The sequence below is a fragment of the Chiloscyllium plagiosum genome, unplaced genomic scaffold, assembly GCF_037043375.1.
Source record: "Chiloscyllium plagiosum isolate Xiang-an unplaced genomic scaffold, Cpla_swu_hap1 HiC_scaffold_38, whole genome shotgun sequence".
In the NCBI taxonomy this organism is placed as follows: domain Eukaryota; kingdom Metazoa; phylum Chordata; class Chondrichthyes; order Orectolobiformes; family Hemiscylliidae; genus Chiloscyllium; species Chiloscyllium plagiosum.
This window is the reverse complement of record NW_028270176.1, coordinates 90,014,802-90,038,028: the sequence shown is the minus strand read 5'-3', so window position 1 is coordinate 90,038,028 and position 23,227 is coordinate 90,014,802. Positions and strand designations below refer to the sequence as shown.

General features: G+C 46.1%; 1 long non-coding RNA gene across 1 annotated transcript in view; it reads right to left on the bottom strand.

The window, feature by feature from the left end:
• Positions 1-23,227, bottom strand: part of LOC148139732 (uncharacterized) — a 215,966-nt gene that overhangs the window by 242 nt on the left and 192,497 nt on the right. The window lies entirely within an intron of this gene.

Here is a 23,227-nt window from a genome sequence, read left to right as displayed (position 1 = left end):
CCCTGCACTTGGCCCATTTGCTTCTGAGCCTTTCCTTACATGTATTTGTCCAAATGTCTTTTACCTGTTGTGAGTGTACCCACCTCAACCACTTCCACTGGCAGCTCATTCCATATACATACCACCCTCTGTGTAAAACAGTTGCCCCTCAGCTTCCCTTTTATTAGTTCCCCTCTAACCTTAAACTGGTGCCGTCCAGTTCTTGATTCCCTGGGAAAAAAACTGAATGCATTCACCTTACCCATGCCTCTCATGGTCTTATACATTTCTAGAAAAGTACCCCCACAGTTTCCTCTGCTCTAAACAAAAATATCCTCGCTTGTCCAACCTCTTCCTATAACTCAGACCCCTGAGCCCTAGCAACATCCTTGTAAATTGTTCTGCACTTTTTACAGTTTAATAACTGAAACCTACACGGCATTCTTCATATTTCCAGTATTTCCCCATGGTGCTGGAACCGACGTGACAACGCCAATGGATTACAATCCATGATCGAGAATGAACTCTTTTATAACAATCCCGTTTTCATACTGTTTCCCATGGTGCAGGTATCCTTGTGTCTTTCTGGTTGCATGGTTAATTAAAGACTTGTCCTTCGACAAAGCAAAGCTGTAGCTTACTTGTTCCTGGGAAACGTGCCATGATTTTTCAGACTTTCAAAAACAAATGAACTCTTTCTCCACACTCTCCACACTAACATGGACTTGGCTGTACCTCAGTAATGTTTCCAGTCACACTGACATTTGAAATATTCGCCCACGGACAGAATACACACCTTTCCTTCCTCATGAAAAAGCCAATGATATTCAGATCGGCACGGATCAAGTAACTATCAGATCTGAACATGAAGTTCAATTTGAATTTCTCATCCACAAATCCACCCTTTCAGTACTCTACAACTGAGAAAACAACTCACCACGTTAATACAGGATGGATCTTTATAAGACAATTATAGTATTAAATTGTAGTTTCTTGTTCCCCAAAGTTTTAACTCTCAGTCAAACAATTTCTTTCTTCTGTGAACTGAAATCCAAACCAATCTCCTCACTCCTTTCCTCCACGCCCAGTTCTCACACTCTCTCTCCTCTCTTTGAATTCAGTTTCCTAGCTCTTGTCTGCGGACTAAGAACCAAATCAATGAGTCTGACTCTGAGTCCACCTGGGGGGGTGTTGGTGAATCCTCTGATGACAACCATACTGCATACACTGCTTCCTGCACACTCTGGCCAAATCCCGTCTTACTAAAATAAACCAAATTATAAGTCTAATTGCAGGCCCGTCCTTGTCGCTTTCCATAAAAACCCTGAATCTTCACAAAAGAGTTCTGATAACTTTCTGCAAAATGCTGGACCACTGATAGTCTGATCACGTCAGGGGGCCATGAAACGGGCCATTCCCCTGGGTCCTGCTCCCAGAGGGAGGAAGATGCCCATGACAGATTAATCCCTCACAACCACAGCCTTCTTCCCAGGCACTGTGCATACTCCCACAATTGTCTAGCACTGTGCCCATACACTGGTCTCCTCTCCTACAGCACGTGCTCGCGAACAAACAGGAGCCTGGGTGATTGACAGCAGCTGCTGCCCAATATATCAAAATCCCTCCAGTATGGAAACAGGCCCTTCGGCCAAACAAGTCCATAATGACCCTCCAAACAGTAACTTACACAGACCCATTCCCCGACCCTATATTTACCCCTGACTAATGTATTACTCTGGGCAATTTAGAATGGCCAATTCACCTGTCCTGCCCATCTTTGGATTGCGGAAGGAAACCGGAGCACCCGGAGGAAACACGCTCAGACACGGGGAGAATGCACAAACTCTGGGTTTGGCTGCAATCGAAACCAGGTACCTGGTGCTGTGAGGCAGCAGTGCTAACCACTGAGCAGTCTCTATAGACGGGAAGGGGCGGGGCTGGAGAACTGGTGTAATGAGATTGTAAACAATGAAGGTGGAGGACACTGGAGGATGGATAGGTCCGTGAGGGACAGGAGCAGTGCAGCAGCAGGAGGGAATCCTGGACAAACTGAGCAATGGGAGAGTCTGACAGGAGAGAAACTACAGGAAGGTTCTGTTTGGAGGCTCAGGCAGGGACAGCTGGGAGATAGTATGGCCTGGTTGTTTGGGCAGGTTTACTAATCAGCCTCTTCAAAGATGCTGTTCCTCAACTCTGAGCCTGATCCTCCTGGTCCAGAGGTAAGGACACTGCCACTATTTCCTGGTGGGCAAGGGATATGGGGACTGCCTTTCAAAAGGAACTCAACTGTGTTGGTGACATTAACAAGACTCAATACACAGTCACTGACAAAATTCTGGTGTACTTGAACTTCATCCAGAATATTAACACCTATAACTGGGCAACACAGACCCCAATGTACAGAGTTAAATCCTGGATTCTAATAACAGCTTAATGTATAGGAAATCATGTCTCATGAATTTGACTCAGTTTTTTTGAAGAAATAACAAAGAGGATTGCTGAGGTCAGAGCATAGACATGATCTACATGACTTAAGTAACGTGTTTGACAAGGTTCCTCATGGGAGACTGATCAGCAAGGTTAGATCGCATGGAGTACAGAACTGGCTCGAAGGTAGAAGGCAGAGGGTGCTTTTCAGGCTGGAGGCCTGTGACCAGTGGAGTGTCACATAAATCGGTACTGGATCCACTACTTTTCATCATTTATATCCATGATTTGGTTGTGAACATAAGAGTTATTGTTAGTAAGTTTGCAGATGACACCAAAATGGGAGGTGTAGCAGACAGGGAAAAAGATTACCTCAGAGTACAAGGGGATCTGGATCAGATGGGTGAATGGGCTGAGGAGTTCAGTTCAGAAAAATGCAAGCTGCTGCATTTTGGAAAAGCAAACTTTAGCAGGACTTACATAGTTTATAGTAAGTTCCAGGGGAGTGCTGCTAAATAAAGAGTCCTTGGAGTGCAGGTTCATAGTTCCTTGACAGTAGAGTAGCAAGTAGATAGGATAGTGAAGACGGCAGTTGGTCTGCTTGCCTTTTTTGGTCAGAGCATTGAGTGTAGCGGTTGGGAGGTCATATTGCGGCTGTACAGGACATTGATTCGGCAACCTTTGTCATATTCCATGCAATTCTGGTCTCCTTCCTATCAGATGGATGTTCTCAAACTTGAAAGGGGTCAGAAAAGAAGTACAGGATGTTGCCAGGGTTGGATAGGCTGTTTTCACTGGAGCGTTAGAGGCTGAAAGGTAACCTGAAAGAGATTTTTAAAATCAGGCCGGGCATGGATAGGGTAAATAGACAAGATATTTTCCCTGCGGAGGGGGGAGTACAGAACTAGGGGACTGGGAAGGGAGGGTAGGCAGAGAGGGGGTGGATGGAGGGTCAGAGAGGGTGGATGGATCGAGAGGGTTGGGTCAGAAATGGGTGTGGACAGAGGGGGGGATAGAGAGGGGAGGCACAGAAATGGATGGGGGCAGAAAGCGGGATTAGAGAGGAGGGGAACAGACAGCGGGATCAGAGGGGGAGACCGACAGTTGGGGGGCGACTGACAAAGAGGGGGAACAGACTGAGGGGGGGAACCGATGGAGGGGGGGGAAAGAGACGGGTGTGCGACCGACAGGGGGGCAACTGACAGAGGGGGGACAGACCAAGGGGACAAAAGATGGGGGGACAGACCGACAGATTGTGGGACAGACCAACGGGGGAGGGGCGACCGACGAGGTGGGGGGTGGCGACAAAGGACTCACCGACAGTGGGGGGGTGGACGGGGGAACAGAGAGGGGGAAGATGGAGAGTTATTTTACAGATCTACAACTCAACCCTGTTCGTGTTTTCTCCTCCTCACCTTAATTTCCTCTGAAGGGCTCAGAACAACTGCATAGTTCCTGGACAGTGGAGTTTCAGGGAGATCAGGTGCTGAATGTGGCATTTGGGACACTGACCTTTAATGGAATGTGGTCAATAAATGGACTCTGGTTTGATTCCACTGTCTGTGTGGTATTTGCACATTCTCCCCGTGTGTCTGCGTGGGCTTCCCTGGGTGCTCTTAATTTCCTCCCACAATTCCAAAGACATGCAGTTTAGATTGATTAGCTTTGGGTAATGGTCGGTTACAGAGTTAGGGTGGAATACTGTTCCGATCGTTGGTATGGTCTCATGGGCAGAAAGGCCTGCTTCCACACTGTAGGGATTCTGTCCATGAGTATAGGGGTTAGGAGGTCACGTTGTGGCTGAGTAGGGCATTGGTGAGGCCACTTTTAGAATACTGCATTCAATTGTGGTCTCCATGATTTCAGAAAGATGTTATCAGAATAGGACTCCTCTCTTAATGGCAAGTTCTTGGGAAGTGTTGACAAACAAACAGACCATGCAGTGTAGGTTGATTGTTCCTTGAAAGTGTGGTTGAAGGTAGACAGGTCGGTGAAGGTGGTGTGCTGTGTGCTAGCTGTTATTGGGCAGTGCATTGAGGATAGGAGTTGGGAGATCATGTTTCGGTTGTACAGTTTATTGGCTCGGCCACTTTTGGAATCCCCAGACTGCTTTCAATTCCAGTCTCCCTGTTACAGGAAAGATGTTGGGAAACTTGCAAGAGTTCAGAAAAGTTTTACCTGGTGGTGCCAGTATTGGAACATTTGAACCATAGGAAGAGGCTGAATAGGCTGAGGCTATTTCCCAGCAGCACTGGATACTTTCGGTGGCTTTATTGACCTTTATAAAATTATGAGGAGCAATGATAGGATGACTAGTCATGGTTTCTTTTTCCCAGGGTAGGGGAGTCCAAAAAAAGTGTATCTTTTTTCCAAGGTGGAAATGACAAATTATAGAGGAGCGGGGGCAAGTTTAAAGGAAATGAAAACCGAAACAACTGAAGATGCTGTAAACCAGGAAGAGAAACAGAAGTTTTTGGAAAAGCTCATCAGGTCTAGCAGCATCTGTGAAAATAAATTAGAGTTAACGTATCTGAGGAAGGGTGACCAGACCCAAAACTTGAACTGATTTTTCTGCACAGATGCTGCATGACCTGCTGAGCATTTCCAACAACATCTGTGCAAGTCTAAAAGGATTTGTTTGGAGTATATAACTAAGAGTAACTTTATAAAGTGCGAGTCAGACCACTTCTGGAGTAATGACAGGAGTTTTGGTCCCTTTATTTAAGGAAGTGCATCATTTCGTCAGAGGCATTTCAGAGAAAATTGACTAGGATGATCCCTGGTTTGCAGGGATTCTCTTTTCAGAAAAGGCTGAAGAAGTTGGGACTCGACTCACTGGATTTGAGAAGAATGAGAGGGGATCTCATTGTAACATGCAGGATTCTTAAGGAGTTTGACAGGGTAAATACTAAGAGGATGTTTCCCATCATGAGGGAGTCTGGAACCAGATTCTGGGATAGTTGGGGAATCACGGGTTCTGTTTTGGATTCGTCAAGTTTAAGGCAACACCGACACGGGTCAGGGGTTTCAATAGCAATGGAGCTGGGGTGAGGTGGAGTCAAGCAACATTTTAAGAGATTGGAATTCCTGGTGTTTGGGATTGTGTAGATGTCTGCTCAGAGGTCACCTTGGGGTCAGATATGAGAGCAATATTGTGAAGAGTGTGGTTCTGTCACAGATAGTTCCCAGGGAGAGGGTGGGGCTCAGCAGTAAGGGAAAGTAATTTGTAATAGCAACTGAAGGCAATGGGTTTAACCATTGCAACGTTCCGTTGCAGGAAATTGCAGCCAATTGCGTAGTGGGAGCGTGATGAGCAGTTTGATAATTGAGTAATGTAGAGGGATGATGGGGAGGGAGAGCTGGGCATTGTCAGTGTACATGTGAAACCTAACACAGTGTTTTTGGACAATGTCACCTCCTGGCAGTATGTAGGTGAGAAACAGGAGGGACTGAGGAGAGATCCTTAAGGGACACCAAATATAAAGGAATTCAGAAAGGAAAGGGAGAGTTGGGATGGAGCAGGTTTTTCCAACAACGGTGGGGTCAAATATTAATTTGTAGCAGAATGGGAGAGAAGGACATAACAAGAAAAGACAGACAGATAGAACAAGGATCTGAATTGGGGAGGGGGAGTGATGAGGAGGAGGAGCCCAACTCCAAAAACACTATTTCTACATTAGTGACGTCACCCAACTCCACCCTAGTCTCAGCTCATTTACTGAAATACTCGTCCATCCCTGTGTTATCTCCAGACTTCATTATCCAAGCACACTCCTGGCCAGCCTCCCACATTCAACTTCTTTGCAATCTCAAGAGTATCTAAAACCCTACTGCCCAAGTGCTCACTTGTACCAAAACTTGCTGATCCATCAAAAGGCTCCTATTAACAAGCAACAATTTAAAATTCTCACCCCTGATGTAATTCCTGGCTGTGAACATCCCTGTCTCCCTGCACCACACAACCTGTGAGACCCCGACAACTCATTTTCTTTCAGACTCCCAACGATGTGTTTATTCGTTGCTTCACCTGTCTAGCTGTTTCTACTGTTGCCAAGGCAACACGGTCTGGAATTCCCACCCTAACGCCCTCGGACCTGCTTTCCTCCTTTAAGGTATTTCTGAAAACCTGCTTATTTGGCAATTCTTTTGATCACCTGACCTAATATCCCCATCTGTGGCCTTATGTCAGAAGTTCTCAATAGTATTTTTGTGGAATTATAAACATGATTAAAAAAAAACAAACTGTTGCTGATTTGCACATACATTATTCACTCAGCGACAGTGAAGAGTTGACAATCTATAATAGCTCTTACCCAAACACATTGTGGGAGCACCTTCACCACACGAACTGCAGCTGTACAAGAAAGTCAAACACCACCTTCTCTACAGGCAATGGGGCCTTGGCACTGATCAATGGTATCTGTGGAGGGAGAAACACAGTTGATATTTCAGGGAGTGCAAAATGCATTATACGGAGGGTCAATGATGCAGAATTTGGTATTTTCAAATTTGTGTTTTACAATGTGCATTAAGTTCTGTAAAACCTCTCATTCCATACAATGGAAATTTCGTTCTGTTCCTGGTCAATGTCTTTCCTTTCCCTTGTCCTTCACCTTCACACATTTCCAATGCCTTGGTCACAACAACACTGTGCTGTCCGTGACGTTTATCACGTGGTTGAGTATTGTTCCGCCCCTCGTTCACTCTGATTCGTTGTAGGACCAACTAGCACCTCTAGCCTCATTCCCCCACTCTTATTGGTCCTGCGCTTACATCAATAATCCGAGGCCCATTGTGGGCTGGAGCATGCTCAGTGCTTCCTGCTTTTGCTGCTGTTCATCAGGTATGAGGGAGAGGGGTCATCCCTGTTTGTCCTGATGTCAGACAATAACAACAACTACCTGCATTGTATAGAGCCTTTGACAAATCTCCTAAAATGCTTCACGAATGATGGAAACGTTGATTAAAGAGAACGATTTTTAGATACATATTTAAGGCGAAGAGAGGGAGGTAGGGAGGATATTCCAAAGGTTTGTGTCCTCGGCAGCTCCAATCGTGGAGTGATATAGGTGGGCAACAGCTTAAAATGGAGACAGTTCTTGGCTAACCATAAGTTAACAACCTCATGTCTTAGCCCCCTAACGCACACACCAGTCCTTGTTCTCACAGCCTGCCATTACACACTACCTATGGTTAGCCACTAACAGTCTCCATTAACAGCTAGTCACCCTCCCCCAGCCAGATCGGTATCCTTTATCTAACCGTTCTTCTCACTCTATCCCCACCTGTCCTTTACTCCATTTATCCTCCCCCCACACTAACGTCTGCACATAAACTGACTTTTTTTCTCAGTAACATCTGTCCTGAGGAAGGGACACTGGGTCTGAAACTTTAACTATGATTTTTCATCGCAGATACTGCCAGACCTGCTGAGCTTTTCCAGAACCTCCTGGTTGTTGTTTCTGATTTACAGCATCCGCAGTTCTTTTGGGTTTAATTTACCGGGAACTTGTAATTCAGGTCCAACAGCATCTGTCCCAGTCTCTGCTGTCTCTCCCAACCCCAAACAGTGACACTGCACCTGCACAGCTCATGGACAGGTGTTGTTTTGATGCCCACAGCCCTCATTCAATCCCATTGGCTGCAGGACCACACAGACTCTCCTCCCATTGGTCTGGAGCTGCCGTCAATCAGCCGGGCCCCATTGTGATGAGAGTGGAGGGCTAATCCCTCTCTCTGCCCTGGGATGAGCTTCATCATTCACAGTGAATGGGGCAGTATCAAAGAGCACAGGGGGTGGGGGCTATTCAACCCATTGGGGCTGTACTCTCTCCCTCTGGAGATGCTGCAAATCTGTCCCAAGTCCACTCCCATGTGCCCATAGTCCCCCAAATCTTTCCTTAAAAAGTAAAATTCCAAGTCTGTTTCAGAATACCTGCTGAATCTGTGTCGTTCAGACTGTTCCAGATGCTCAGAACTTACTGAGTAAAGTAATGTTCACATTTTCACCTTGTATTACTTGTCAATTACTTGAAAGTAGTTACTAAAAAATGTGACAGTGTTAACAATTCCTCTCTCTCTCTCTCTCTGCAAATTCAAGACCTTGGAACCAAATCTGCACCAGATCGAAATCACTGCTTCACCCTTCTCAGCTGCAAGGATAATTATCTGTGCTTCAGCTTGCTCTCCACAAAATTGAGGAATGTATCTTAATTTATTAAGATCAAAGAAACAGACCTTTAGTCCAATTCGTCCGTGCCAACAAGGAATCCTAAACTAATGGATTCCCATTTACCATCTATTGGCCTGTATCCACCAAAACCCTTTCTATTCATGTACCCAATTGGAAGCTTTTTACATATTGTTATTTTATCAGCCTCCACTCCTTCATCTGGTAGCTCCTCCCATACACACACCACACTCAGCTTGAAAACGTTGCCACTTAGATCCCTTTTCAATCTTTGCCCTCTCAACTTAAACCCACGTGCTCTAGTTTTGGACCCACCTAACCTGAGGAAAAAGGACGCCAGCTGCTCACCTTATCCACGCTTGTGATTTTATAAATCTCCATGAAGTCACCTCTCAGTCTTTGACTCTCCACAGAAAATTGCCCCAGACTATTCAGCCTCTCCCTGTAGCCCAAATCTTCCAATCCTGGCAACGTTTTTGTAAATCTTGTCCAAACCTTTTCAAGTTTCACAACATCATTCCCAGAACAGGGAAATTCAAACTGAAAACGGAATTCCAGAAGTGGCTTAATCAACGTTCTGTCCAGCCACAGTATGACGTCCCAGCTTCTGTATTCAATGCATTGACCAATAACGGAGAGTGTTAATGGAGACCCATTTGCCAGCGGTTCACCCTTATCCCTCTAAAACCTTCCTCTTCATATACCCAATCAAATGCCTTTTAAATGCTGCAATTGTACTAGCCTCCACCCCTTCCTCTGGCAGTTCATTCCATACTTGCAATGCCCTCAACATGAATAAGATGCTCCTTAGATCCCTTTTAAATCTTTCCCCTCTCACCTTAAGCCTGTACCCTCCAGTTCTTGACTCAACGAACTTGGGAGAAAGTCCCTGACTGCTCACCTTATCCATGATTTTATAAGATCACCTCTCAGCCTCCAACTCTCCAGGGAAAATATTCCCAGCCTATTCAGACTTTCCCAATAGCTCAAAACGTCCAACCCTAGCAAAATTCATGCAAATGTTTTCTGAACCCTTTCAAGTTTCTCAACATTATTCCAAGAACAGGGAGATTGGAACTGAAAGCACAATTCCAGAAGGGCCTTAATCAGCGCCCTGTCCAGCCACAATATGACGTCACAACAGCTGCATTTAATGCATTGACCAATAATGGGGAGCGTACCAAAAGCTGCATTCACTCCCCTGCCTACCTGTGACTCTGCTTTCAAGTAACTAGGAACCTGCACTCCAAGGTCTCTTTGTTCAGCAATGTTCCCCAGGACTTTACCATTAAGCGTTTCTGTCCTGCCCTGATTTGCCTTTCCAAAATACAACAGCTCACATTTATCTAAATTGAATCCGTCTGCCATTCCTTGCTCCAATGGCCCATCTGATCAAGATCCTGTTGTATTCTGAACTAACCTTCTTCACTGTCCACTACACCTCCATTTTTGATGTCTTCTGTAAACCTAATGACCATACCTCATATATTTACATCCAAGTCATTTATTTAAGGGCCCAATATCCATTCTTGCAGCACATTGCTGCTCACAGGCCTCCAGTCCGCAGAGCAATCCTCCATCATCCTCTGTCTCCAACCTTCAAGGTAGTTTTGTAATGGCTTGCTCTCCCTGCATGCCATGTTATCTAACCCTGCGAACCAGTCTGCTTTGTGGAACCTTGTTGAATGTCCATATAAACAACATTCACCGCCTGGATCAATCAATTTTCTTTGTCACTTCTATACACTCACTCAAGTTAGTGAGACACAATTGTGCATGTACAAAGCCACATTGACTGTCCCTGATCATTCCTTACCTTTCCAAATAGATGGATATCCTGTCCCTCAGAAACCCTTACAACAACTTGCCTGCCACTGACTTCAGGCTCACTGTTCTCTTGTTCCATGGTCTCTCCTTACCATCTTTTTAAAATAATGGCACCTCACCTGTCGCTATCAACGATACAAATACCTCAGGAGAGACCCAACAATCACTTCCCTAGATTTCCAGAAAGTTCCAGGATAGACCTGATCAGGTTCCAGGGCTTTATCCACCTTGATGCGATGTAAGACATCTAGTACCACCTCCTCTGTAACATGGACACTTTTCAAGTTATCACTGTTTATTTATCCAAACTCTCGAGCTTCCATATACTTCTCCAGTAAAAATGAAGTGAAATATTTGCATATCTTTCGCACCCCCTGTGGTTCCATAGACAGCCTTGTTGACCTTTAAGGGGTCCTCTTCTCTGGTCCAGTTAATCTTTTGTCTGTGATATATTTGTTTAATCTCTTTGGATTCTACTCCAGGACATCCCAGAAAGGCCTACTTCAAGGAGCGTAATTTTCCTCTGACTTGATCAACAATGCCCTCCAACACATACCCTCCACTTCCCGCACCTCCGCCTTTACCCCACCCCTCCATCCACAATAAAGAATATAACCCTGCGGTCTTCACCTTCCACCCCATTAATCTCCAGATACAGCGCATTAATATCTGTTATTTCTGCTACCTAAAGTCACTAGAGACATATTTCCCTCCCCAACCCTATCTGTGTTCCGCAGAGACCATTCACTCTGCACTTCCCATGTTCGGTCCACACCCTTGACCGTCCCTTGCCGTCATGGGAGATGTAAAACGTGTGGCCACACCTCCCACTGACCTCTGTCCAAGACAACAAAAGGATCTTTTCACATCAAGCAGAGATTTGCCTGCACATCCCAAAACCTCATATACAGCATCTGGACACTATGGGAAATTTAACATGGTTCATCCAACTAACCTACACATCTTTGGACTGTGGGAGGAACCTGGAACACCCGAAGGAAACCCTCACAAACACTGGGGAGAATGTGCCAACTTGAACACAGGCAGTCGCCTGAGGCTGGAATCAAACCCAGGTCCCTGGGGCTGAGTAAGCAGCGCTAACCACTGAGCCACAATGCTGTGGGATCTTTGGTGCTGATGCGCTGCCCCACTGATAACTCAGTCACTCACCCTGCCTCATTTCATAAGTGGCAGTGATGACGGAGTGAAATTATCGCTAGACAGTTAATCCAGAGACCCAGATAACATTCTGGGGACCGTGTTTGAATCCCATCATGGCAGATTTTGGAACGTGAATTCAATAAATATCTGGAAAAAATAATCTAGTGACGACAAGGAATCCATTGTCAATTGTTGGAAAAACCAATGTGGTTCACTCACGACCTTTAGGGAAGGAAAATGCCATCCTTACCTGGTCTGGTCTGCATGTGACTCCAGACCTATAGCAACGTGGTTGACTTAACTGCCCTCTGGGTAAACGCAGCAATAAATGCTGGCCGAGACTTTGACAGCCTCATCCTGTGAATGAATAAAGAAAACAGATCAGGTTTTGTTCCTTCTCTAGTAAGTACATTCTACAAACTGAATCTGAAATGTTCTCGTACACACTGAACAAATACCTTTCCATCCAAGCCCTTAACACTACAGCACTTCGAGGCCATGTTGGTAAAGGTAAAACCCCTTATCATTGCATCCATATTATTCTTACAGATAACTGAGGTCTCATTACAAAATTGTGTCTCAATTCCCCGCTGACTATTGGGAGAGAGTCTATAATACAATCCCAGTAAGATGGTCATCCCTTCCTTATTTCTCAGTACCAACCAAATAACTTGCCTGGAGGTACTCCCAGGAATATCCTCCCGAAGCCCAAGCATAATGTTATCCTAATCAAAAACACCTCTCTCCCTGCTCTGTTGCCCCCTTTCTATACTTGCTATAGCATCTATACCCTGGAACATTAAGCTGCCAATCCTATCCATCCCTGAGTGATGCCTCTGTAATTGCTGTAATATCCCAGTGCCATGTACAAAACCATACCCTGATCCCACCTGCCTGACCTGTCAGGTCTCTTGCACTGAAACAAATGCAGTGCAACTGGTCCGTCGCACCTCATTCTGTGACTTGCTCTTGCCTGCCTTGACAGTCTGACCGGTGAATACTACCAGCCTCAGCCTCACCTCTTTTCTCACTATCTCTTTAGGATTACCCCGACTCCCTCATTGGTTTAATGCCTCCGGAGTGGCACTAGCAAATCTCCCTGCTCGTCAGGACCCCATGCTTTCCCTTTCCTATGCCATTGATACCAATGTACAATGTCCTCCCACTGGTTATTTTCCCTTTTGAGAATATTCTTCTCCCTGTGTGAGACATCCTTGACACTGGCACCAGGGAGACACCACCCCATTCTGATGCCTCACTGTCAGCTGCAGAAATGGCAGACTGTATCCCTGACTAGAGAGTCCCCTGTCACCATCGATTGTGTGGAACTGGATATACCTCACATTATGTTAGAAGCCAGTCTCAGTACCAGTAACTTGACTGTCAGTGCTACATTCCCCTGAAAGTCTATTACCACCTACATTTTCCAAAACAGTATACTTGTCTGAGATGGGGATAGACACAGGAGACTCCTGCAGTACCGACCTACCCCTCCTAGCTTTCCTGGCGGTTACCCATCTACCTGACTGTATCTGCAGTATCCTGCATTTCTGACACTGCCACCTATCACACACCCCGGCTCCTGCCAATTCCTCACTGCCTTTAATTACTCCTCCACCAATCCATGCGATCCAATAGGATTTGCAATCACACTTCCTGCAGACAATCATCAGGATCATTGAAACTCTCCCTATCTCCCACATCCGACAGGAACAGCACGCCACTCTACAACAGGCCATCTCTCCGCCTTAACAATCTACAGACTAAGAGGAAGGCACAGTCTTACTGCTCGAAAAATACTGCCCGATAATAACTTAATACTTACGTTTCATATCTTTAACATTTAATCAAGAGACCATAAGACATTAAAAAGAAATCCTCACCTTACTCACTATTGTAGATTTAATTTTATAAAACCGACTAAGATTGATATTTGAAGAGACTGAAACTCACTAAGCTGATCCCCGGCTCGGAGTACTTGCAAGGGTGAGGTCTTTCTGAGGACAGCTGTGAAATGTCACTGTTTCTCTTCTCTGCCCACTCCATTTCCAGAGAGGTTTTTAACTTCGTAGCAATCAGCTCAGAGAGGTCACTGCTTGGTTTCATTCACAGGGGGTTGCCTTTACTGCCCAGACCAGTATTTATTGGCCACCTTTACTTGTCTTGGAGAAGGTGGTGGTTAACCGCCTCCCTGAAATGCTGCAGTCCATGTACACCACAGTGATATTTGGAAAACAATCCCCCTCTGGCCCCACAACCCTCCCTGTCTCTGTAATCACCCTCCGGCTTCAGAATTTACGTGTCCGTAGCAGAAGATTTTTATCTGGATTCATTTTTGTTTAATAAACCCCCCCAAAAAAGTGAAATATTTCGCTTCCAAACAAAATTCTGTTGATTGACCTTTTGGAGAGGCGGTGCAGTATTTTATCTCACATTGTACACGTAGAATGATGGAACTTTCATTTAAACATTGCTAAAAAGGGAGGCAATGGCTTACTGGTCTTCCTGCCAGACGACTGATATCCGAGGATTAGGGATAGAATCCCAACATGGCTGATGGCAGCATCGGAATTCAATACAATCTCGAATGAAAAGGCAAATGATGACCATGAAACTATTGTCGATTGTTAGAAAACCCATCTGGTTCACTAATGTCCTGTAGGGAAGGAAACTATCATCCCACCTGGTCTGGCGTACATGTGACTCCAGACCCACAGCAATGTGATTAACTCTCAACTGCCCTCAGGAAAAAACTGTTAACAAATACTCCGCAGGAACTGGCTGTTCCCATTGGGACCATGTGAATTTCTGAAAGGCCTGGAGTGAAACTGAGTTTCAGCTTCACCTTCCCCCGTCTCACCTCACTCTGTTTACACCCAACTCCAGAACACTCTCATTAAGCCAAGCAGCCCTCACGGTGCAGCCCTGTCATTTTCATTGTCTGCTCACACCTACACTGCCCTCAGCCTCCTGCACTGTTCCAATGCATCTCAATGGGAGCTCAGGGACAGCATCTCATCTTTCAATTCAGCCCTTTGTAACCCCAGAGAAAACATGAACCTCAGCAGTTTCTGAATGAACAGACAGTTGTCAGAAGCTGGAACATTCCACCTGAAAAGGTACTGGAATTTGAGTCCTAAAGGACTTTTAATGGGAAGTTTGCAAGTAATTGAAAATATGAAGTTTACAGGTTAACATCATGAAGTGGGTGATTGGGTCTAAATCTGAGAGTTCTTCCAAAGAGGCGAGGTGTAATTTGGATAAATCTGTGTTCCCTCTCAGGCCAAGATCTCCTTCCTCAGCTGCAAGGCCCAGAACAGACCACATACCCAAAGGGTGATCCAACCATGAATTTGTACATCTTTCTGCTTAACAAAACTATCGGAGATATTTTTCCCACAAACAGAACAGACAAACCTTTCTCCTTCCACAATTAAATGCCAATGATATTCAGATCCTGATGACTCCATTGACTGTAAAAACTTGCTTTTGAGATCCCAGCCTCAATTATTCTGGTTTATAGGAGAAAGTGAGGTCTGCAGATGCTGGGGATCAGAGCTGAAAATGTGTTGCTGGGAAAGCGCAGCAGGTCAGGCAGCATCCGGGGATCAGGAGAATCGACGTTTCGGGCATAAGCCCTTCTTCAGGAATGTACTGGTTGGTACGGCGGGAAAGGAAGAAGTGGAGGGCTTTGAGTCCTTTGTGATGGGGGATGGAGGTGTACAGGGACTGTATGTCCATGGTGACGATAAGACGTTGGGGACCGGGTGGGGAGTTCTTGGACTAAGGCGGACAGGACCGTGTCGAGGTATGCAGAGATGAGTTTGGTGGGGCAGGAGCAGGCTGAGACAATGGGTCGGCCGGGGCAGATAGGTTTGTGGATTTTGGGCAGGAGGTAGAAGCGGGACTATGAAGTTGGAGGCGGTGGATGGGCGATCCCCTGAGGTGATGAGGTTATGGATGGTCTGGGAGATAATGGTTTGGTGGTGGGGGTGGGGTCATGGTCAAGGGGGCAGTAGGAGGAGGTATCTGCGAGCTGGCGTTTGGCCTCAGCGGTGTAAAGATCGGTGTGCCAAACTACTACCGCGCCTCCCTTGTCTGCTGGTTTGATAGTGAGGTTGAGGTTGCAACGGAGGGAGTGGAGGGCTGCGCGTTCCGAGGGTGAGAGGTTGGAGTGGGTGAGAGGGGTGGGGGAGTTCAGTTGGCGGTTAATATCGTGGCGGCAGTTGGCTATGAAGAGGTCTAGGGCAGGTAGGAGGCCAGCACGGGGTGTCCAGATGGATGGGGTGTGTTGGAGGCGTGAGAAGGGGTCGTCAGAGGGTGGGCAAGAGTCTTGGTTAAAGACGTAGGTGCGGAGGCGAATTTTTCGATGTCACGCCGAGTGTTGAATTCATTAATCCGAGAGCGTAGGGGAATGAAGGTGAGGCCACTGCTGAGGACTGATCTTTCATCCTCAGAGAGGGGTAGGTCTGGAGGGATGGTGAAAACACGGCAGAGCTGGGTGCTCGGACATTGTGTGGGGCTGGAGCTGGGTGTGGGGGCGGGGTTAGGCCTGGGGGCGGGGACGGAGATCGGCGTGGGGGCGGCGTTAGGCCTGGGGGCGGGGACGGAGACCGGCGAAGGGGCGGGGTTAGACGTGGTGACGGATATAGGCGTGCGGGCGGGGTTCCCGAAGAAGGGCTTATGCCCGAAACGTCGATTCTCCTGATCACTGGATGCTGCCTGACCTGCTGCGCTGTTCCAGCAACACATTTTCAGCTCTATTCTGATTTAATATCCTATGAAATGAATTCACAAAACAAAACTCACAGTCAGTGCAGGAAGAACATAGACATACTTTTCTCTTGGTATGTGCTTGATGTGTCAATGCCTCTCTTGAAATCGTAAGCCACCACCACCCCCCACCCCCCCCCCCCCCTACCAATCCCAGGAAGGGGACATGCAGATGCACCTCACTGTACCTTGCCTCCAATAAAAATGGCGGCAATATCCCAGGATCTTTCACCGCCTGAGGGCCGCAGCCATTTTCCCATCTGCTGCAAACGCGGGATTAAGAGTTTCTGATTCAGACTTACAAACCGCACAGAGTGTAATTAAAACTTCCCAGTCTAAAGTGACTCATTATCTCCCTGTCTCCAAGGCCACTCTCCCCTTCCCTGTTTGCGTCTCCCACATTCACCAATGGCCGAGTCACGTGGCACTGCATCGGCTGAGTTACCGGTGACGTGTCATCCCACTGGCCACGCCCCTCATTCACTCCCATTGTTTGGATGACCAGCTGGTTCCACTTGGTCCAACAGTCCCACCATTCTTTCCTATTGGTCCGAAGCTGCCATCAATCAGCTGGACCCGATTGTGAGGTCAATAGTGGGATCCTCATCCTGTCTGAATCACACCCAGAAGGTGTATGGATGGTGTCAATCAGGAACAACAAGCAGAAGGTGCTGGGAAAGCTCCGCAGGTATGGCAGCATCTGGGAACAGAAATCTGTCCTGTGGCCTTTCCTCAGAACCGATGGGAGCTGGGAAAATTAGAATCTTGACAGTGTGGAAGCAGGCCATTCGGCACAAAAGTTCCACAGCGTCCCTCCAAAGGGTATCCCACCCAGACCAATTCCCCTACCCTAGTACTGTATATTTCTCCTGACTAATGCACCTAACCTACACATCCCTGAACCTTATTGGAAATTTAGCTTGGCCAATTCAACTAACCTGCAGATTTTTGTACTGCAGGAGATAGGGGTTAAATAGTAAATAATAGGCAGGGACAGAACCCAAAGAGAGACCAGAACATTTGGAAAGACAAAGGAGTGGATTACGATCTGGGTGGGGGGGGGGGGGGGGGGTGCATTGCTGTTAATGGAGGGGACAGGAACCTGTGTCTGGCAGCATCTCAGTGGAGGTGGCGGAAATGGTGACTGTTGATCTATGTTCTGCTGCAAAAACAGACCCCGAGCTTCCAGCTGCCTGCCACTTTAACACACGAGCCTGTTCCCTGGCCAACATCTCTGTCTCATGCTTACTGCAGTGTTCCAGTGAGGCCAGAACATACCAAATGGCCCCGTATTTCGAGGACTGCAATTTCCCCTCCCATGTGGTCAACATCATCCACTATATCTCCTCCACTTCCCGCACCTCTGCCTTTGAAACACACACCTCCAACTGCAACAAGGATAGAACACCCCCCACCCTCAAGTCCTTACCTTCAACCCAGATACAACACATCATCCTCTGTCATTTCCACCAGCTACAATCAGACTGCACCACCAGATTCTTTAGGGGTTTGACAGAATAAATACTGATGTGTCTGAGGGTAAATACTGAGGGGGGAGGGGTAGTCTGAAACCAGATTCTGAGCCAGTCACAGAATCAAGGGTTCTGTTTCGGATTCATCAAGTTTAAGGCAACACAGACACGGGTAAGGGGTTTCAGTAGCAATGGAGCTGGGGTGAGGAGGAGACAAGCAACGTTTAAGAGATTGGAATTCCTGGTGTTTGGGATTGTGTAGATGTCTGATCAGAAGGTCAGCTTCGTGTCAGATATAACTGCAATACTGTGAAGAGTGTAGTTATGCTGCATAGTTCCCAGTGAGAGGGAGAGGCTCAGCAGTAAGGGAAAGGAATTTGTCAGGCAACGGGTTTAACCACTACAATGTTTCATTGGAGGAAACTGCACCTAATCGAGGAGTGGGAATGTGGTAAGCAGTTTGATAACTGAGTAACAGTGGAGTAATGGAGAGGGATGATGGGGAGGGAGAGCTGGGCATCGTCAATGTACATGTGAAACCCAACATGGTGCTGTCGCCTCCTGGCAGTCTGTATGTGAGAGACAGAAGGGAACAAGGACACCAAATGCAAGGAATTCAGAAAGGAAAGGGAGAGTGGAGATGGAGCAGGATTTTGGGAGAGAAGGACATAACCAGAAAAGACAGAACAAGGAACAATATCTGTGAATCGGTGAGGGGGACTGATGATGAGGAGGAGGGGGAGGAGGAAAGAAAGTTGGAAAGTTTTTAGTTTAGTGAAATTAGGGTAAAGGTCAAGATGAGCTCTGATAAGGCTTCACAAGAGATTGGAGGAAGATGTAAATTTAGGACAAAAAGCAGGAACACTACGTGAGGCAGTTTGACTCAGTGGGCTAGTGGGAGGGAGGGAAGCAGCAGATCGGATTATCTCAGTCTTAGTAACAGATAAACTCTTTGTGCTCCAAAGTCTTGTTGTTGGAGAAAAGGATGGAGGGGACAGGATGATGGACAGTGTTTCACAAAGGAACAAAACCTGGGTAAGTGATATTTAAAGTGAGTGAACAAACCTAATGTATTTAAATTTTATCCAAAATATTAAAACAAACGACTGAAGTCCTGGTTTGAATCCCATCTTGGCAGATGGTGGAATCTGAATTCAAGAAAAAATAACTGGAATTAGGAATCTCCTGATCTCCATGGAATCATTGTCAATGGCGTAAAAAACCCTGCCAACCTGACAGTGGCCCAGTCAGCTACTCACTGTATTAATCACTGTAAAGTTTCAACACAGTTATGAAACTGGATGGACCATTCGGCATCTAAGAAGGCACCAGAAAATACAACCACAGAATCAGCCCTCTCGATGGTGCAATGTCTTCCAGACGAACATCTGGACTTTGGTGCCAAAATGTGCAGAGCTGTCTCACAGACCAATCAAGGAACAGCCTGACATACTCATACTCAACCCTTACAGACATTGACCAGACACCACCATCACCATCCCAAGATATTTAGATTGTGATGATGGAAAAGCGCAACAGGTCAGGCAGCATCCGAGGTGAAGGAGAATCGACGTTTCGAGCCTAAGCCCTTCATCAGCCTGACCTGCTGTGCTTTCCCAGCACCCGACTCTTGACTCTGATCTCCAGCATCTGCAGTCTTCACTTTCTCCTGAAATCTCTGGGTATATCCTGCCTCACCAGCAGGACAGACCAGGCAGAGGTCGTGGCACAGACAGGGAGGATTTGCCCTTGGAGTACTCAGCATTGACTCCGGACACCAGGAAATCTCATGGCTCCTGCTGATTACCACGTACCGTCCTCCCTTGGCTGATGGATCAGTTCTCCTTCATGTTGAACAACATTTCAAGGAAACACTGAGGAAGTAAAATGGTGTCAAACATACTCTGGGTACAGGATTTCAATGTCCACAATCGAGAATAACTCTGCAACAGAATTACTGACTGAGCTGGCCAGGTCCTGAAGGACATAGCTGCTCAACTGAGTCTGCAGCGGGTGGTGAGGGAACCAAGAGGGAAAAACATACTTGATCTCATTGTTATGAATTGACCAGCTTCAGATACATCTGTCCATGACAGTATCGGTCAGAGCGACCATCACACATTCATTTTGGAGACACAAGTCTTGGCTTAAAGTTGTGAAAAACCTCCATTGTCTTGAGTGGCCCTATCACCGTTATAAATGGGACAGACTTTGAAGAGATGTAGGATCTCAAACTGGGTATCTCTGAGGCACTGTGGGACATCAACAGCAGCAGAACTGTACTCCAACACACTCTGAAATCTCATGGGTTTGTAAGTCCGGCTCTCACCCATCACAATGGACAGTAAAGGAGGGCATGTCATGAGCAACACCAGGCATACGTAAAAATGAAGTGCCAATCTGGTGAAGCTATCAAACAGGACCATCTGTATTTCAAACAGCATCAGCAGCACGCAACAGAGCTAAACGATCCCACAACCAATGGAACAGATCGGAGCTCTGCAGTTCTGCCACACCCAGTTGTGAACGGTGATGGATAATTAAACAACTCACTGTAGGAAGCATCACAGATATCCCCACCCTTACTGATGGAGGAGGCTCACACATCCATGCACCAGGTAAGATGACAGCATTTGCAGCAATCTTCAGCCAGAAGTGCAAAGTGGAATGATCCATCTTAGCCTTCTCCAGCAGTTTCTAACATCACAGATGAGTTTTAAGCCAGTTCGGTTGAGTTTGAATAACATCAAGAAATGGTTAAGTAGTGCAAAGGCTACGAGACCTGCCAACATTCTGGCAATAATACTGATGGCTTGTGCTCCAGAACTTGCCACCCACCAAGTCACGTAACGCTCCAGCACTGGCATCTACCGACAATGTGAAACATTGCCCAGTCATGTTCAACACAAAAACTCAGGGCAATCCAACCCAGCCAATTTCCATCTATCAGTCCACACTCGATCAGCAGTAAAGTGATGGAAAATGTCATCAACAGGGCTATCAAACAGAGGCTGCTCAGCAACAGTCAGCTGAGCGACACTCATTTTAGGCTCCACCAGGGCCACTCAACTCCCGATAGTGTTACCGCCCTGATTCACAACCTGACAACCAGCTGAATCCCAGAGGTGAGGTGAGAGTGACAGCCCAGCCCCACTCCAAGATCACAATTTCTAGCTGATTTCACTCTTGTCTCAGCTTATACACTTTCATCCATATTGTGTTATTTCCAGACTTCATTATCCAAACATACTCCTGGCCAGCTTCCCACATTTAACCTCCCTGTGATCTCAAGAAAAACTAAATCTCTGCTGCCCAAGTACTCCCTCGTACCAAAACTTGTTGATCCATCAAAAGGCTCTATTCATAATCAACAACGTAGAGCCACAGCGATGTACAGCATAGAAACAGACCCTTCAATCCAACCCGTCCATGCCGACCAGATATCCAAACCCAATCTAGTCTCACCTGCCAGCATCCAGCCCACATCCCTCAATTTTAAATTCTCACCCTTGATTTAATTCCTGGTTGTGATCATCCCTAGCTCGCTGCTTCACACAACCTTTGAGACCTCGACCACCCATTCTGTTCGAGACTCCCAATGACCTGTTAATTCATTACTTCACCTGTGTGGCTGCTTTTACAGTTGCCAAATCAACAAGGTCTGAAATTCGCAGCCAAAACCTCTCAGGTCTGCTTTCCTCCTTTAAGACATTTCTCAAAACCTGCTTATTTGGCAATGCTTTTGGTCACCTGACCTAATATCACCATCTCTGGCCTTATGTTTAAAATTCTCAATAATATTTTTGTTGAATTATAAGCATGATAATAAAAATACAATCTGTTGTTGATTTGGACATTATCTTCAGATCTTTACTGTTGCTGTAATGAATAATCTGTAATGTCTCTTACCCAACCACATTGTAGGAGCACCTTCACCACACAAACTGCAGCTGTACAAGAAAGTCAAACATCACCCACTCCACAGGCAACAGGGCTTTGGCATTAATCACTGGTATCTGTGGAAGGAGAAACACAGTTGATGTTTCAGGAAGTGCAAAATGGATTACAGAGAATGAAAATGGTGCAGAATGAGATAGTCATAAATGGGAGGAAGATACACTTGCTAATTGGAAAAAGGAATTCTTGACTGTTAAAGATTTTCCAGAAAATATTGATAAGCAGCACATGGTCAGGGGCTGGGCGGCAGTGAAATATTAACTTACAAATATGTCTGTAAAAATAATAGCAAAACACCAAACAGACCAAAAGTACAACCATTGTTCGAATTTGAGGAAGCTAGATATTGACAAAGTGGTCATGAGGGAGCCCAGAGATGAAGCAGAGCAGTATAAGCTGTTATGTTCCCACAGTCATAGAGATGTATAGCACCGACACAGACCCTTCAGTCTAACTTTTCCTTGCCAAACACGTATCCGAACCTAGTCTATTCCCATTTGCCAGTACTTGTCCCATATCCCTATAAATGCTTCCTAATCATATCATGTGTCTATTTAGATGCCTTTATCATGTTTTAATTGTACTAACCTCCACCACTTCCTCTGGCAGCTCATTTCACCCACTGCATGAAAGAGTCGTCCTTTAGGCCCCTTTGAAATTTTCTCCGTTCACTCTAAAGCAATGCCCTCTCCATCTGGACACCACCACTCCAGGGAAACCACCTTGTTCATTTACTCTGTTCATGCCCCTCATGATTGTATAAACCTCCATAACATCACTACTCAGCCTATGGCATTCCAAGGAAAACAGCCCCAGCTTTTTATGCCTCACCCTACCGCTCAAATCCTCCAACCCTAACAACATCCTTGTAAGTCTTTTTTGAAACCTTTCAAGTTTCACAGCACCCTTCTGATAGGAAGCAGGCCAGAATTGCACACACTATTCCAAAAGTGGCCTAACGAATGTCCTGTACAGCAACATGACCTCCCACATCCTATACTCAATGCTCGAACCAATAAAGGAAAATATACTGAACACCTTCTTCATCATCCTATCTACCTGCAACTTGACTTGCAAGGACTATGAACCTGCAGTCAAGGTCTCTTTGTTCTGCAAACGTCTCCAGGGCCTTGCCATTCAGTGTATAAGTCCTGCCTGATTTGCTTTTCCAAACTAAATTAAAGCCCATCTGATCAATATCTCATTGTAATCTAAGGTAACCTTCTACATTATCCACAATACCTCCAGTTTTGTATGTTTCTGCAAACTCATTTACGATACCAAATCATTTAAATGTGTGACGAAACAAATCCAGAAATAAACATCCATTTCTCTGAGTTTGAATGTGCTGTGTGTAAATCCTGCCCAATGACTCTGTACCAGAGAAAGGCTGCACATGCGCTTGGCTGCACATTGCCCCCGACAAAGCTGGTGGCTCCGC